General features: G+C 43.3%; 1 pseudogene; it reads left to right on the plus strand.

Moving 5' to 3' along the window:
- LOC115177855 (uncharacterized) overlaps window positions 1-18,440 on the plus strand; it is a 47,189-nt pseudogene that overhangs the window by 16,568 nt on the left and 12,181 nt on the right.

An 18,440-nucleotide genomic window follows, 5' to 3' on the forward strand; every position in this document is an offset into this window, starting at 1 on the left:
ATCAAGCTTGTGACTCTACAAACTTGTTGGATGCATTTGCTGTTTGTTTTAGTTGATAATGTTTTCATGTCTTTATTGAACACACCATGCAAACATTCACAGTGCAGGGTGGAAAAGTATGTGAACCCTTGGATTTAATAACTGGTTGACCCTTCTTTGGCAGCAATAACCTCAACCAAGCGTTTTCTGTAGTTGCGGATCAGACCTGCACAATGGTCAGGAGGAATTTTGGACCATTCCTCTTTACAAAACTGTTTCAGTTCAGCAATATTATTTGGATGTCTGGTGTGAACTGCTCTCTTTAGGTCATGCCACAGCATCTCAAATCGGGTTGAGGTCAGGACTCTGACTGGGCCACTCCAGAAGGCGTATTTACTTCTGTGTTTTGGGTCGTTGTCCTGTTGCATCACCCCACTTCTGTTGAGCTTCAATTGGCAGACAGATAGCCTAACATTCTCCTGCAAAATGTCTTGATAAACTTGGAAATTCATTTTTCCATCGATGATAGCAAGCTGTCCAGGCCCTGAGGCAGCAAAGCAGCCCCAAACCATGATGCTCCCTCCACCATATTTTACAGTTGGGATGAGGTTTTGATGTTGGTGTGCTGTGCCTTTTTTTCTGTGTTCCTTCCAAACAACTCAGCAGTAGTTTCATTTGTCCACAGAATATTTTGCCAGTAGTGCTGTGGAACATCCAGGTGCACTTTTGAAAACTTCAAACGTGCAGCAATGTTTTTTTTGGACAACAGTGGATTCTTCCTTGGTGTCCTCCCATGAACACCATTCTTGTTTAGCGTTTTACGTATCATAGACTCGTCAACAGAGATGTTAGCATGTTCCAGAGATTTCTGTAATTCTTTAGCTGACACTAGGATTCTTCTTAACCTCATTGAGCATTCTGCGCTGTGCTCTTGCAGTCATCTTTGCAGGGCGGCCACTCCTAGGGAGAGTAGCAACAGTGCTGAACTGTCTCCATTTATAGACAATTTGTCTTACCGGACTGATGAACAGCAAGGCTTTCAGAGATATTTTTGTAACCCTTTCCAGCTTTATGCAAGTCAACAATTCTTAATCTTAGGTCTTCTGAGATCTCTTTTGTTCGAGGCATGGTTCATATCAGGCAATGCTTCTTGTGATTAGCAAACTCAAATTTTGTGAGTGTGTTTTATAGGGCAAGGCAGCTCTAACCAACATCTCCAATCTTGTCTCATTGATTGGACTCCAGGTTAGCTTACTCCTGATTAGCCTAAGAGTCATTAGCCTAAGAGTTCACATACTTTTTCAAACCTACACTGTGAATGTTTAAATGATGTATGCAATATAGACAAGAAAATACAATAATTAGTGTATTATTAGTTTAAGCACACTATGTTTGTCTATTGTTGTGGCTTAGATGAAGATCAGATCAAATTTGATGACCAATTTATGCAGTAATCCAGGTAAATCAAATCAAATTGTATTAGTCACATGTGCCGAATACAACAGGTGTAGACCTTACAGTGAAATGCTTACTTACGATCCACTAACCAACAATGCATTTAAAAAATACGGATAAGAATAAGAGACAAAAGTAACAAGTAATTAAAGAGCAGCAGTAAAATAATAATAGCGAGACTATATACAGGGGGGTACCGATACAGAGTCAATGTGTGGGGGCACCTGTTAGTGAGGTAGTATGTACATTAAGGTACAGTTATTAAAGTGACTGTCCATAGAGGATAAGAGAGTAGCAGCGGTGTAAAGAGGGGGGGGGAATGTAAATAGTCTGGGAAACCATTTGTTTCGATGTTCAGGAGTCTTATGGCTTGGGGGTAGAACTGTTTAGAAGCCTCTTGGACCTAGACGTGGCGCTCCGGTACCACTTGCCGTGCGGTAGCAGGGAGAACAGTCTATGATTAGGGTGGCTGGAGTCTTTGACAATTTTTAGGCCTTCCTCTGACACCGCCTGGTATAGAGGTCCTGGATGGCAGGAAGCATGACCCCAGTGATGTACTGGGCCGTTCGCACTACCCTCTGTAGTGCCTTGCGGTCGGATGCCCAGCAGTTGCCATACCAGGCAGTGATGCAACCAGTCAGGATACTCTTGATGGTGCAGCTGTTGAACCTTTTGAGGATCTGAGGACCCATGCCAAATCTTTTCAGTCCCCTGAGGGGGAATAGGTTATGTCATGCCCTCTTCACAACTGTCTTGGTGTGCTTGGACCATGTTAGTTTGTTGGTGATGTGGGCACCAAGGAACTTGAGGCTCTCAACCTGCTCCACTGCAGCCCCATCGATGAGAATGGAGGTGTGCTCGGTCCTCTTTTTACTGTAGTCCACAATCTTCTCCTTTGTCTTGATCACGTTCCAAAGGGTTCACATACTTTTTCTTGCCATTGTATGATATATGAAAAAACATGATATAGAGCCTGATAAAACTGGCTATTAAACAATGCTAAGCCACAACTATTGAATTATCTCTCTCTCTCTTTCTCTCACTCTGTTTCTCATAGGTCTGCAGTGTGTCAATGACTTCATCAGTAACATCACATGTGTGTTGAACAACACATGCGTGCCCCCAGACATGCCTTGCACTCTGCATGGTGAATACCCCGGGTTTAAAAGGTAAAGAAGACTAAGAATGAACCTTAACTGGAACCCTATTCCATAGTCCTGGTCAAAAGTAGTGCACTATATATGTAATAGGGTGCCATTTGGGATGCTAACTGAAACAGTGGTTCACTGTTGTAACTACAGGCAATGTGAGATGAAGTCCTTGGGCGGTTCCAACACAACTTTGAGATGCGGCAGTCTGGTCTTTGAGGGCAATCAAGTGAGTTTTATAAAACTACATCAAGTTAAAAGCAATGCTTGCTTATATATGTGCATTATTATAGATAAAAACTATAATTTAAAAACAGATTATATAAGTAATAACATGAATGTAACACATTAATCTGGATGAATAAATTAACCAGGAATTTGTTTATTTTTGATAATTTTTTATAACGTTTTTCTAATAATAATAATAATAATAATAGTAATAAAACAATGACAGCATGTATATAGACCAATAGACAAACAACCCTGGATAACTGAACTTCTGTAAATTATCTTTCAGCACTTTTGGGACGATGATGAAATACCCATTGGTGTACAGTGTGGACAAGCAGAAGATTATGTGATACAGATGAACTACCTGTATCAGCCATTTAACCACAGTACGTGTACAGTAATTTGAGTGATATTATGTACGATGTGTCAGTTATTACTAACCTACTACTACTACATTAACTGTACACCAACAACAACGATACGATACTATAACTTTATGAGGTTTTGTGAGGTCATCATACAAAATACACAAAATCAATACACAATGATACAACATAATGCAATACAAACAGACTTTTTCCACATTTTGTTATGTTACAGCCTTATTCTAAAATTAATTAAATAGTTTTTTCCCCCTAATCAATCTACACACAAAACCCTATAATGACAAAAATAGGTTTTTATACATTTTTGCAAATGTGTAAAAAACAAAAAAAAAATGTTTTTTTGCAACAACCCCCCCCCCCCAAAAAACAGGAAATATCACATTTACATAAGTATTGTCGTGTCTTTGGCATCATTAAACTGAAGACATGTTTAGCAAATAACTCTCTGTAATTATTATCACTCGATTAACTGATTCATCGTGTAACTGTAATTAACTAGGAGGTCGGGGCACCAAGAAAAATATTCAGATTACAAGGTTATAATTTTCCTAATATAACTTTCAGATATTATAGTATCTGATCGATTATCTTCTGATTTAATGATGTATTTTTACCTCGCGTCAGTCTCATTCCAAACGTCGTAAATTGTTGTTATCTGCATGAACCCAGTCTTCACTAAGTTATCCATACATCAATTGTCTTAAAATCATTTATTTACTAAACTAAGTAATTCACAGAAAGCATACAAACAGTAGTTATCGTCACAAAGAAATGGTAGAGGAATGTGCCCTAGTGGGCTAAACCGGCATGGCGGCTTGTTAAACAAAAGAGTTGGTTCAAAGTTGAATATTATACAATTGAAATGCTAATCCTTTGCACATGAACGCTCACTCATTCGGGAACAATTGCAATCAATATATATTTACGCTCAGTGTGTCGTCGGGATCTTTGTTGAAAAGTTCTGTTCTGTTGGAGAGTTTCGTCCTCGCGTTCTCTCTCTCTCTCTCTCTCTCTCTCTCTCTCTCTCTCTCTCTCTCTCGGTTAGAATGGATATTTCAAAGCGACATTCATTCATGTCGTTATAGGAGAGATGTTTCGGCGGTCTTCGCGTGCAATGATACCGAATTCCTAGCTGCAGACTAGTAATTAATATCAAAGACTTGTTCTTATTCTGTATCGATAGTCTAATATTTTAACCATGTGGTATGGCTAAAGTTCAGTAGAGGGGCGCATGGTCAAACCTATTAGCCAACTCGTAATGGAGTGGAGGCCTGATCTAGGGAAAGAAACCCTGAGGGGTTTATATACTGAACGTAGAAAAGGCTGTCACATGACGCCTTGTCCTGTCTGTGTCCCTGGGGGCGTGCCGATGACTTAGTTAAGACTCCAAAGGGAATTGGAGTTTCCTTCATTAACAGTCCAAAATCACATTTACACAATTTCACAAACAGTTCCATCCTTTTTCATTAATTTTATACAACCATTTAGATGTAAGTCTCATAGCTGAGGTTATTATATAAACATTATAATGGTAATATGGCCCGTATTGTCTCTTATGAATTTCACAACATTGTACCAAACGGACCAGTTCGTAGCTGGATTCTTCACCGATCTTTTATACCTTCTCCAGAACATAAATGTCATTCGATTCTCCAGTTCTGTGAGGTGGAAGAATCCTTTGTTCTCTATACAAAACCCACTCTTGTCTCTTTATACTGTGGCCATGAGGCAGGACATTCTTTTAGTAATTTACGACCCCTTCTGACCACAGCAGCCTGGGTCTAGATAGACAGAGGGAGATGGTGCAGAAGTAGGGGGATGGGGGAGGGGGTCAACTGTGCTCGCTGTACCCAAAGAGGGCAACGTCATGACAGTATTCAGACCCTTTACTCAGTACTTTGTTGAAGCACCTATGGCAGAAATTACAGCCTCGAGTTGTCATGGGTATAATGCTACAAGTTTGGCACACCTGTATTTGGGGAGTTTCTCCCATTCTTCTCTGCAGATCCTCTCAAGTTCTGTCAGATTGGATGGGGAGCGTTGCTGCTCAGCTATTTTCAGGTCTCTCCAGAGATGTTCGATCGGGTTCAAGTCCAGGCTCTGGCTGGGCCACTCAAGGACATTCAGAGACTTGTCCCGAAGCCACTCCTGCGTTGTCTTGGCTGTGTGCTCAAGGTCATTGTTCTGTTGGAAGGTGAACCGTCATCTCAGTCTGAGGTCCTGAAGCAGGTTTTCATCAAGGATCTCTCTGTACTTTGCTCCGTTCATCTTTCCCTCAGTCCTGACTAGTCTCCCAGTGCATTCGGCTGAAAAACATCTCCACAGCATGATGGTTTGGGGAGTTTCTCCCATTCCACCACCATAAGGATGGTGTCAGGTTTCCTCCAGACGTGACGTCTGGCATTCAGGCCAAAGAGTTCAATATTGGTTTCATCAGACCAGAGAATCTTGTTTCTCACGGTGTGAGAGTCTTTTAGGTGCCTTTTTGGCAAACTCCAAGTGGGCTGTTGTGCCTTTTAATGAGGAACGGCTTCCGTCTGGCCACTCTACCATAAAGGCCGAATTTGTGGAATGCTGCAGAGATGGTTGTCCTTCTGGAAGGTTTTGCCATCTCCATAGAGGAACTCTGGAGCTCTGTCAGATTGACCATTGGATTCTTGGTCACCTCCCCTATTGCTCAGTTTGGCCGAGCGGCCAGCTCTAGGAAGCGTCTTGGTGGTTCCAAAGTTCTTCCATTTAAGAAAGATGGAGGCCACTGTCTTCTTGGGGACCTTCAATGCCGCAAAACTGTTTTGGTAACCTTCCCCAGATCTGCGCCTTGACACAATCCTGTCTCGGAGCTCTACGGACATTTCCTTCAACCTCATGGCTTGGTTTTCGCTCTGACATGCACTGTCAGCTGTGGGACCTTATATAGACAGGTGTGTGCCTTTCCAAATCATATCCAATCAATTTAATTTACCACAGGTGGATTACAATCTCAAGGATGATCAAGGGAAACAGGATGCACTTGAGCTCAATTTCGAGTCTCATAGCAAAGGGTCTGAATAAGTATGTAAATACGTTTTTTTTGTTTTTTACTTTTAATACGTTTGCAAACATTTAAAAAAAATGTTTTTGCTTTGTCATTATGGGGTGTTGTGTGTAGATTGATGGGGAAATTGTTTAATTTAATCAATTTTAGAATAAGGCTGTAACCTAACAAAATGTGGAAAAAGGGAAGGGGTCTGAATACTTTCTGAATGCACTGTATACAACTTAATACCAATTCATACCTGATACTAACATTTCTAATTCAACTTAGTACTAGTAGTTCTGTTACAGTGATATTAGTAATATATTAGTACCACTATGACTACATTGTTTTGTGTTTGGCAGTTAAAATGCATCCCCCTGGCAAGCCAAACATCACCAATGCCTCAATCGTCTGGACACCAGGAGCTCCCATTTCAAAAATGATATCCAACTATGACTTCCAACTACAGTGGAAACAGGAACTACATCACTGGGAGGTGAGAGAGAGAGAGAAGGGGGAGGAAGAGAGACAGAGACAGAGGACAGATAATAACGAGGGAAAGGGGAGAGATGTGAAAGAGAGAATGCAGTGAACGAGTGCACATCTTTTGTACACTATCTAAAAGTACACTTGCTGTATGTTGTGGTACTGCAGGATGCTGTGGAGGTGAACATATCAAACAAACAGAAGTATTTTGACCTGGACCCTGAGAGGCTGGAGAGAGGAAGGAGGTATCAGGTCAGAGTCAGGGTTCGAGCCGACCCATACTATTACCCAGACTGTCAGTGGAGCGACTGGAGCCCCAGTGCATCATGGGTGTCTGCTGTGGGCCAGATGAAGCCACAGCCAACAGGTAAATACAGCATAATTGATACACGTTTGAATGTATTCAACTGCAATGTGTCTCTCTGAATCAGAGAGGTGCAGCGGGCTGCCTTAATCGACATCATCCGGACCCCAGGGAGCAGTTGTTTTTGGGGTTTAACTGTCTTGCTGAAGGGCAGAACAGCAGATTGTTTTCTACCTTGCCAGCTCGGGGATTCACTAGGCTATACTATACAATATATAGAGTGAGGGGAAAAAAGTATTTGATCCCCTGCTGATTTTGTACGTTTGCCCACTGACAAAGAAATGATCAGTCTATAATTTTGATGGCAGGTTTATTTGAACAGTCAGAGACAGAATAACAAAAACAAAATCCAGAAAAACGCATGTCAAAAAATGTATGAATTGATTTGCATTTTAATGAGGGAAATAAGTACTTGACCCCCTCTCAATCAGAAAGATTTCTGGCTCCCAGGTGTCTTTTATACAGGTAATGAGCTGAGATTGGGAGCACACTCTTAAAGGGAGTGCTCCTAATCTCAGCTTGTTACCTGTATAAAAGACACCTGTCCACAGAAGCAATCAATCAATCAATCATATTCCAAACTCTCCACCATGGCCAAGACCAAAGAGCTCTCCAAGGATGTCAGGGACAAGATTGTAGACCTACACAAGGCTGGAATGGGCTACAAGACCATCACCAAGCAGCTTGGTGAGAAGATGACAACAGTTGGTGCGATTATTCGCAAATGGAAGAAACACAAAAGAACTGTCAATATCCCTCGGCCTGGGGCTCCATGCAAGATCTCACCTCGTGGAGTTGCAATGATCATGAGAATGGTGAGGAATCAGCCCAGAACTACATGGAAGGATCTTGTCAATGATCTCAAGGCAGCTGGGACCATAGTCACCAAGAAAACAATTGGTAAAACACTACGCCTTGAAGGACTGAAATCCTGCAGCGCCCGCAAGGTCCCCCTGCTCAAGAAAGCACATATACATGCCCGTCTGAAGTTTGCCAATGAACATCTGAATGATTCAGAGGACAACTGGGTGAAAGTGTTGTGGTCAGATGAAACCAAAATGGAGCTCTTTGGCATCAACTCAAGGAGGAGGAGGAATGCTGCCTATGACCCCAAAAACACCATCCCCACCGTCAAACATGGAGGTGGAAACATTATGCTTTGGGGGTGTTTTTCTGCTAAGGGGACAGGACAACTTCACCGCATCAAAGGGACGATGGACGGGACCATGTACCGTCAAATCTTGGGTGAGAACCTCCTTCCCTCAGCCAGGGCATTGAAAATGGGTCGTGGATGGGTATTCCAGCATGACAATGACCCAAAACACACGGCCAAGGCAACAAAGGTGTGGCTCAAGAAGAAGCACATTAAGGTCTTGGAGTGGCCTAGCCAGTCTCCAGACCTTAATCCCATAGAAAATCTCTGGAGGGAGTTGAAGGTTCGAGTTGCCAAACGTCAGCCTCGAAACCTTAATGACTTGGAGAAGATCTGCAAAGAGGAGTGGGACAAAATCCCTCCTGAGATGTGTGCAACCTGGTGGCCAACTACAAGAAACGTCTGACCTCTGTGATTGCCAACAAGGGTTTTGCCACCAAGTACTAAGTCATGTTTTGCAGAGGGGTCAAATACTTATTTCCCTCATTAAAATGCAAATCAATTTATAACATTTTTGACATGCGTTGTTCTGGATTTTTTTGTTGTTATTCTGTCTCTCACTGTTCAAATAAACCTACCATTAAAATTATAGACTGATCATTTCTTTGTCAGTGGGCAAACGTACAAAATCAGCAGGGGATCACTGTACTCCCTCACTGTACTTGGTGTGCATCCCAAAATGCCTCCTATTCCCTACATAGTGCACTAAAATTGCACCCTTTTCCCTAAGCTGTAACAAATTGCTGTAAATTTACAGCAAAACTTTCAGTTAGCTACTGTAATTCTATATTACAGTACTGTAAAACGTAATGCAGTAGTGCACTAAATAGGGAATACGTTGCCATAGTGTGTTTCTTTAATAGATGTGAAAAATAGCTTCTTCTCTTTCTTCTCGTCCTTTCCTTCTTCTCCTTCTTCTCCTCCTTTCCTTCTACTCCTCCTTTCCTTCTCCTTCTTGTTCTTCTTCTTCTTCCTTCCTTCCTTCCCTATTTCTTTCTTTCATTCTTAGATAGGAAGACATGCTCAAAACAAAACAAAGCCCTGTAAGTCATCAATACCCTCTTCACAATGCATTACAAGAACATTTATAATGGTTTGTATCCATAGCTGCATGAAGTAGGCATTCTGAGGGTGTCGCAGCACCCCCCGAAAAATCGAAATAAAAAAATTATTAAAAAACGTATATAGCCATCTGTCATTCAGGCAATTTAATTTATATATTATTCTCTCTCTCAAACTTTCACTTTCTCTCTATCGCTCTCTCTCTTTCTGCCCCTCTCTCTCTTTCTCTCTCTCTCTCACTCTCTGCCTCTCTCTCGCACTCTGCCTCTCTCTCTCGCTCTCTGCCTCTCTCTCTCGCTCTCTGCCTCTCTCTCTCTCTGCCTCTCTCTCTCTCTGCCTCTATTTCTCTCTGCCTCTCTCTTTCTCTCTTTCTCTCTCTCTCTCTCTCTCTCTCTCTCTCTCTCTCTCACTCTCTGCCTCTCTCTCTCTCTCTCTCACTCTCTGCCTCTCTCTCTGCCTCTCTTTCTGCTTCTCTCTTTCTCTTTCTCTCTCTCTCCCTCTCTCCCTCTCTGCCTCTTTCTCTCTCTCTCTGCCTCTTTCGCTCTCTCTGTCACCTTTTCTCTCACTCTCTCTGTTTCTGTTTCTCATAGGTCTGCAGTGTGTCAATGACTTCATCAGTAACATCACATGTGTGTTGAACAACACATGCGTGCCCCCAGACATGCCTTGCACTCTGCATGGTGAATACCCCGGGTTTAAAAGGTAAAGAAGACTAAGAATGAACCTTAACTGGAACCCTATTCCATAGTCCTGGTCAAAAGTAGTGCACTATATATGTAATAGGGTGCCATTTGGGATGCTAACTGAAACAATGGTTCACTGTTGTAACTACAGGCAATGTGAGATGAAGTCCTTGGGCGGTTCCAACACAACTTTGAGAGGCGGCAGTCTGGTCTTTGAGGGCAATCCAGTGAGTTTTATAAAACTACATCAAGTTAAAACCAATGCTTGGTTATATATGTGCATTATTATAGATCAAAACTAGAATTTAAAAACGATTATAAAAATAATAACATGAATGTAACATCTGGATGAATAAATTAACCAGGAATTTGTTTATTTTTTATAACTTTTTATAACGTTTTTCTAATAGTAATAATAATAGTAATAAAACAATGATAGCATGTATATAGACCAATAGACAAACAACCCTGGATAACTGAACTTCTGTAAATTATCTTTCAGCACTTTTGTGACAATGATGAAATACCCATTGGTGTACAGTGTGGACAAGCAGAAGATTATGTGATACAGATTAACTACCTGTATCAGCCATTTAACCACAGTAAGTGTACAGTAATTTGAGTGATATTATGTACGATGTGTCAGCTATTACTAACCCACTACTACTACATTAACTGTACACCAACAACAACGATACGATACTATAACTTTATGAGGTTTTGTGAGGTCATCATACAAAATACACAAAATCAATACACAATGATACAACATAATGCAATACAAACATGGTGGAAAGCTTATTCATTTATACAACTTAATACTAATTCATACCTGATACTAACATTTCTAATTCAACTTAGTACTAGTAGTTCTGTTACTGTCACGTCCTGTCCATAGAGAGCTCTTATTTTCTATGGTGGAGTAGGTCAGGGCGTGACTGGGGGTTTGATCTAGTTAATTTATTTCTATGTGGGGTTCTTGTCACGTCCTGGCCAGTAAAGGGGTTATTTGTTATTATAGTTTGGTCAGGACGTGGCAGGGGGTATTTGTTTTATATGATTCGGGGTGTGTGTGTATCTAGAGGGGTGTTTGGTTTATGTATTCCGGGGTTTTTGTCATTGTTCTATGTTAGTATATTTCTATGTTCTGTCTAGTCATTTCTATTTCTATGTTTAGGTAATTGGGGTTGGGGCCTTCAATTGGAGGCAGCTGTCTATCGTTGCCTCTGATTGAAGGTCCTATAAATAGGAATGTGTTTGTCATGGGATTTGTGGGAGGTTGTTCTTTTGCATAGCTGTGTGTTGCCTGCAAGACTGTTTGTTGTCCGTTTCTTGTTTTTGAGAAGTGTTCGTGGTTATTTCAAATAAACGTTAAATATGAGCACTCAACCCGCTGCGCCTTGGTCCATCCATTACGACGACCGTTACAGAACTTCCCACCAAACACGGACCAAGCAGCGGGCCCAGGAGGAGGAAGGATCTTGGACCAGGGAGAAAAGGGAGTGGAGGACATCGTGGACAGGGGAGGATATAATGGCAGGGGACAAGACCCTGCCATGGAGACAGGTGGAGAAAAAGTGGAACGAAGATTGGGACTGTTACAGGGGTTCACGGTTGGCATTTAAGCCTGAGAGGCAGCCCCAATAATTGTTTTGGGGGGGGGCACACGGGTAGTTTGGCGGGGCCAGGATTAAGCCGCAAGCCAACTCCCCGTGCTTATTGGAGGCAGCCTATTACTGGTCAGGTCCCGTGCGTTGGAGTGATGCGCACGGCGTCAAGGCCAAGCATTTACAGGCCGGTGTGCGCGGTGCCAGCGCCCCGCATTTGCCAGGGGGAAGCGGGCATCCAGCCAGTAAGGGTGGTGCCAGTACTGCGCTCGAGACCGCCAGTGTGCCTTCACGGTCCAGTGTATCCTGTTCCCGCTCCTCGCACTAGCCGTGAGGTGCGTGTCTCCAGTCTGGCACATCCGAAGCCAGCACCACGCACCAGGCTTCCAGTGCGTCAACCCAGTGCAGTACCTCCTGTTCCCGCTCCTCGCACTAGCCTTGGGGTGCGTGTCTCCAGTCTGATAGCTCCAGTACCAGCCCCACGCACTAGGCTTCCAGTGCGTCAGCCCAGTGCAGTATGTCCTGTTCCCGCTCCTCGCACTAGCCTTGGGGTGCGTGTCTCCAGTCTGATACCTCCAGTACCAGCCCCATGCACCAGGCTTCAAGTGCGTCAGCCCAGTCCGACCCGTCCTGTTCCTGCTCCTCGCACTAGCCTTGGGGTGCGTGTCTCCAGTCTGATACCTCCAGTACCAGCCCCACGCACCAGGCTTCAAGTGCGTCAGCCCAGTCCGACCCGTCCTGCTCCTGCTCCTCGCACTAGCCTTGGGGTGCGTGTCTCCAGTCTGATACCTCCAGTACCCACCCCAGGCACCAGGCCTCCCAGTGCGTCAGCCCAGTCCAGCTCGTCCTGTCCCTACTCCTCGTACTAGCCCTGTGGTGCGTGTCCTTAGTCTGGCGTGTCCTAAGCCAGCCCCACGCACCAGGCCTTCCGGCAACAGTGCCTCGTCCAGAACTTCCGGCAACAGTGCCTCGTCCAGAACTTCCGGCAACAATGCCTCGTCCAGAACTTCCGGCAACAGTGCCTCGTCCAGAACTTCCGGCAACAGTGCCTCGTCCAGAGTGTCCGGCAACAGTGCCTCGTCCAGAGCTTTCGGTGACAGTGCCTCGTAGAGAGACGGCCCACTGTCCGGAACCGAGAGAGACGGCCCACTGTCCGGAACCGAGAGAGACGGCCCACTGTCCGGAACCGAGAGAGACGGCCCACTGTCCGGAACCGAGAGAGACGGCCCACTGTCCGGAACCGAGTGAGTCGGCCTACAGTCCGGAACCGAGTGAGTCGGCCTACAGTCCGGAACCGAGAGAGTCGGCCTACAGTCCGGAACCGAGAGAGTCGCCCTACAGTCCGGAGCTCCCAGAGTCGCCCTATAGTCCGGAGCTCCCAGAGTCGCCCTACAGTCCGGAGCTCCCAGAGTCCAGTCCAGGGTCTACAGTGACAGGCTTCAGGCCGAGGTATTCAGTGCTGGTGGACTGGTCAGGTAGGGGACTTAAGCCTAAGCCACCTCCACTGTAGGAGGTTTGGGGAGGGGGGGTGTAGCACGGGAGCCGTCGGTGACGGCAGCCACCCTCCCTTCCCTCCCTTTAGTTTAAGGGGTTTATTTTTCTAAGATTTTTTTTGTTAGGTGCATCCGGGGTCTGCACCTTTGGGGGGGTACTGTCACGTCCTGACCAGTAAAGGGGTTATTTGTTATTATAGTTTGGTCAGGACGTGGCAGGGGGTATTTGTTTTATATGGTTCGGGGTGTGTGTGTGTATGTAGAGGGGTGTTTGGTTTGTGTATTCCGGGGTTTTTGTCATTGTTCTATGTTAGTGTATTTCTATGTTCTGTCTAGTCATTTCTATTTCTATGTTTAGGTAATTGGGGTTGGGGCCTTCAATTGGAGGCAGCTGTCTATCGTTGCCTCTGATTGAAGGTCCTATAAATAGGAATGTGTTTGTCATGGGATTTGAGGGAGGTTGTTCTTTGCATAGCTGTGTGTTGCCTGCAAGACTGTTTGTCGTCCGTTTCTTGTTTTCTTGTTTTTGAGAAGTGTTCGTGGTTATTTCAAATAAACGTTAAATATGAGCACTCAACCCGCTGCGCCTTGGTCCATCCATTACGACGACCGTTACAGTTCTAGGTTTGATTTTCTATGTTGGTGATTTGTACGATTCCCAATTAGAGGCAGCTGGAAAATCGTTGTCTCTAATTGGGGATCATATTTAAGTAGCTGGTTTTCCCACCTGTGTTATGGGATAATGTTTTAGGTTAGTGCACGTAGCATCTCTGTAGTCACGGTTCGTTGTTAGTTTATTGTTTATTTGTTTTTGTCTTTATTTATTAGAAAGTGAAACTTAGCAATGTGGAACTCAACATTCGCTGCGCCTTGGTCCGACATTTATTCCAGCGTACGTTACAGTGATATTAGTAATATATTAGTACTACTATGACTACATTGTTTTGTGTTTGGCAGTTAAAATGCATCCCCCTGGCAAGCCGACCGTCACCAATGCCTCAATCGTCTGGACACCAGGAGCTCCCATTTCAGACATGATATTCAACTATGACTTCCAACTGCAGTGGAAACAGGAACTACATCACTGGGAGGTGAGAGAGAGAGAGAAGGGGGAGGAAGAGAGACAGAGACAGAGGACAGATAATAACGAGGGAAAGGGGAGAGATGTGAAAGAGAGAATGCAGTGAACGAGTGCACATCTTTTGTACACTATCTAAAAGTACACTTGCTGTATGTTGTGGTACTGCAGGATGCTGTGGAGGTGAACATATCAAACAAACAGACGTATTTTGACCTGGACCCTGAGAGGCTGGAGAGAGGAAGGTGGTACCAGGTCAGAGTCAGAGTCAGAGTTCGAGCCGACCCAGACGATTACCCAGACTGTCAGTGGAGCGACTGGAGCCCCAGTGCATCATGGGTCTCCACTCTGGGCCAGATGAATCCAACAGGTAAATACAGCATCAGTGATGTCATTGGTTATTAGTACATGTGGGTCTACGTGTATATATACTTGGGTTGTATCCCAAATGGCCCTATAGTTCCCTACAGAGTGCAGAGCCCTATGGGCCAAAAGTACTGCACTAAACAGGGAATATGTTGCCATTTGGAATGCAGGCATAGTAGTGTGTTTCCATATGAATCTAGAAAAACAGCTTCTTCTTCTTCATCCTTCCTTCCTTCCCTATTTCTTTCTTTCATTCTTAGATAGGCAGACACATGCTCAAAATAAACTTACAGACAGAAATGTAAATGAAGGCTTTTCTATTCCAATCTTTTAGTCAAATAGTGGTTGTTATGTATGTTGTAAATATGTTGTAAGTATGTTCTATGTTGTTCCTCTGGTCCTGTTCTCAGGTAGTCCTGATGTTCTAGACCAGGACTTTGTGGTGGTCACCGTGGTGGGAGCTGTTGTTGTACTGGTCCTGCTGGTCTCCATGTTGCTCTGCAAAGGAAAGTGAGTACTGTGTGTGTGTGTGTGTGTGTGTGTGTGTGTGTGTGTGTGTGTGTGTGTGTGTGTGTGTGTGTGTGTGTGTGTGTGTGTGTGTGAGGGGGTTGGGTGGGGTCCATTGTAAATGTGATGTATTTTAACACCAACGGACTGCAAAGACTACATCATGTTTTAGATGTAATGTTTTGTAGTTGGTTAAGTGCAACTTCCTTTCATTTCCGTTCAGTGCTGACAGGGTCAAGAAGATTCTGAATCCTCCGATACCAGATCCCTCCAGGTACTTTGAGGGCCTCAAACTCCATCACGATGGAAACTTCAAGGCAAGTTCTACTTTTGACTGAAGTCATGTGGCCAAAGGGACCCTATTCCCTGTATTGTGCACTACCTTGTTATGGCGGTAGTTATGTTACAATGGATGTAGTTAGGTTATAATGGCTGTAGTTGGGTCATAATGGCTGTAGTTAGGTTATAATGGCTGTAGTTAGGTTATAATGGCTGTAGTTAGGTTATAATGGCTGCAGTTAGGTTATAATGGCGGTAGTTAGGTTATAATGGCTGTAGTTAGGTTATAATGGCTGTAGTTAGGTTATAATGGCTGCAGTTAGGTTATAATGGCGGTAGTTAGGTTATAATGGCGGTAGTTAGGTTATAATGGCTGCAGTTAGGTTATAATGGCTGTAGTTAGGTTATAATGGCTGTAGTTAGATTATAATGGCGGTAGTTAGGTTATAATGGCTGCAGTTAGGTTATAATGGCGGTAGTTAGGTTATAATGGCTGTAGTTAGGTTATAATGGCTGTAGTTAGGTTATAATGGCTGTAGTTAGGTTATAATGGCTGTAGTTAGGTTATTATGGCTGCAGTTAGGTTATAATGGCTGTAGTTAGGTTATAATGGCTGTAGTTAGGTTATAATGGCTGTAGTTATGTTATAATGGCTGCAGTTAGGTTATAATGGCTGCAGCTAGGTTATAATGGCTGTAGTAAGGTTATAATGGCTGCAGTTAGGTTATAATGGCTGTAGTTAGGTTATAATGGCTGTAGTTATGTTATAATGGCTGCAGTTAGGTTATAATGGCTGCAGCTAGGTTATAATGGCTGTAGTAAGGTTATAATGGCTGTAGTTATGTTATAATGGCTGCAGTTAGGTTATAATGGCTGCAGCTAGGTTATAATGGCTGTAGTAAGGTTATAATGGCTGTAGTTAGGTTATAATGGCGGTAGTTAGATTATTATGGCTGTAGTTAGATTATAATGGCTGTAGTTGGGTTATAATGGCTGTGGTTAGGTTATAATGGCTGTGGTTAGGTTATAATGCCTGTGGTTAGGTTATAATGGCGGTAGTCAGGTTATAATGGCGGTAGTTAGGTTATAATGGTGGTAGTTAGGTTGTAATGGTGGTAGTTAGGTTATAATGGTGGTAGTTAGGTTATAATGGTGGTAGTTAGGTTATAATGGTGGTAGTTAGGTTATAATGGCGTTAGTTAGGTTATAATGGTGGTAGTTAGGTTATAATGGCTGTAGTTTGGTTATAATGGCTGTAGTTTGGTTATAATGGCTGTAGTTAGGTTATAATGGTGGTAGTTTGGTTATAATGGCTGTAGTAAGGTTATAATGGCTGTAGTTAGGTTATAATGGCTGCATTTAGGTTATAATGGCGGTAGTTAGGTTATAATGGTGGTAGTTAGGTTATAATGGCTGTAGTTAGGTTATAATGGCTGTAGTTTGGTTATAATGGCTGTAGTTTGGTTATAATGGCTGTAGTTAGGTTATAATGGTGGTAGTTAGGTTATAATGGCTGCAGTTAGGTTATAATGGGGGTAGTTAGGTTATAATGGTGGTAGTTAGGTTACAATGGCTGTAGTTAGGTTATAATGGCTGTAGTTAGGTTATAATGGCTGTAGTTAGGTTACAATGGCTGCAGTTAGGTTATAATGGCGGCAGTTAGGTTATAATGGTGGTAGTTAGGTTATAATGGCTGTAGTTAGGTTATAATGGCTGTGGTTAGGTTATAATGGCTGTAGTAAGGTTATAATGGCTGTAGTTAGGTTACAATGGCTGCAGTTAGGTTATAATGGCTGTAGTTAGGTTATAATGGCTGCAGTTAGGTTATAATGGCGGTAGTCAGGTTATAATGGCGGTAGTTAGGTTATAATGGCGGTAGTCAGGTTATAATGGCTGTAGTTAGGTTACAATGGCTGTAGTTAGGTTATTATGGCTGTAGTTAGGTTATAATGGCTGTAGTTATGTTATAATGGCTGTAGTTAGGTTATAATGGCTGTAGTTAGGTTATAATGGCTGCAGTTAGGTTATAATGGCTGCAGTTAGGTTATAATGGCGGTAGTTAGGTTATAATGGCTGTAGTTAGGTTATAATGGCGGTAGTTAGGTTATAATGGCTGTAGTTAGGTTATAATGGCTGTAGTTAGGTTATAATGGCTGTAGTTAGGTTATAATGGCTGTAGTTAGGTTATAATGGCTGTAGTTAGGTTGTAATGGTGGTAGTTAGGTTATAATGGCTGTAGTTAGGTTATAATGGCTGTAGTTAGGTTATAATGGCTGTAGTTAGGTTATAATGGCGGTATTTAGGTTATAATGGCTGTAGTTTGGTTATAATGGCTGTAGTTTGGTTATAATGGCGGTAGTTAGGTTATAATGGCGGTAGTTAGGTTATAATGGCGGTATTTAGGTTATAATGGCTGTAGTTAGGTTATAATGGCTGTGGTTAGGTTACAATGGCTGTGGTTAGGTTGTAATGGCTGTGGTTAGGTTACAATGGCTGTGGTTAGGTTACAATGGCTGTGGTTAGGTTATAATGGCTGTGGTTAGGTTATAACGGCTGGAGTCTAATGAATGGAATGGTATCAAACAGATAAAACACATAGTTTCCATATATTTATTACCAGACATTATTATGAGCTGTCCTCGCCATTGTCTTACATTAGCATCATGTAGGAGTGAAGCCACCTGTCGGAAGACAATGCCATCCTCCCCTTACCAGCCTCCTCTGCAATAAAAAGGAATGAAAATAATGATCATTTTATTTCCCTCTGTCTCTCTCTCGCTCTGTCTCTCTCTCTCTCTCTCTCGCTCTGTGTGTCTCTCTGTCTCTCGCTCTGTGTCTCTGTCTCTCGCTCTGTGTCTCTGTCTCTCGCTCTGTGTCTCTGTCTCTCGCTCTGTGTCTCTCTCTCTCGCTCTGTGTCTCTCTCTCTCGCTCTGTGTGTCTCTCTCTCGCTCTGTGTGTGTCTCTCTCTCTCTCTCGCTCTGTGTGTGTCTCTCTCTCTCTCGCTCTGGTGGTCTCTCTCTCTCGCTCTGTTTGTCTCTCTCTCTAAGCTCTGTGTTCTCTCTCTCTCGCTCTGTGTTGGTCTGCTCTCTCTCGCCTCCGATCTGTGTGTCTTCTCTCTCTCCGCATCGCTCGTGTGTCTCTCTCTCG

The sequence above is a fragment of the Salmo trutta genome, chromosome 38, assembly GCF_901001165.1.
Source record: "Salmo trutta chromosome 38, fSalTru1.1, whole genome shotgun sequence".
In the NCBI taxonomy this organism is placed as follows: domain Eukaryota; kingdom Metazoa; phylum Chordata; class Actinopteri; order Salmoniformes; family Salmonidae; genus Salmo; species Salmo trutta.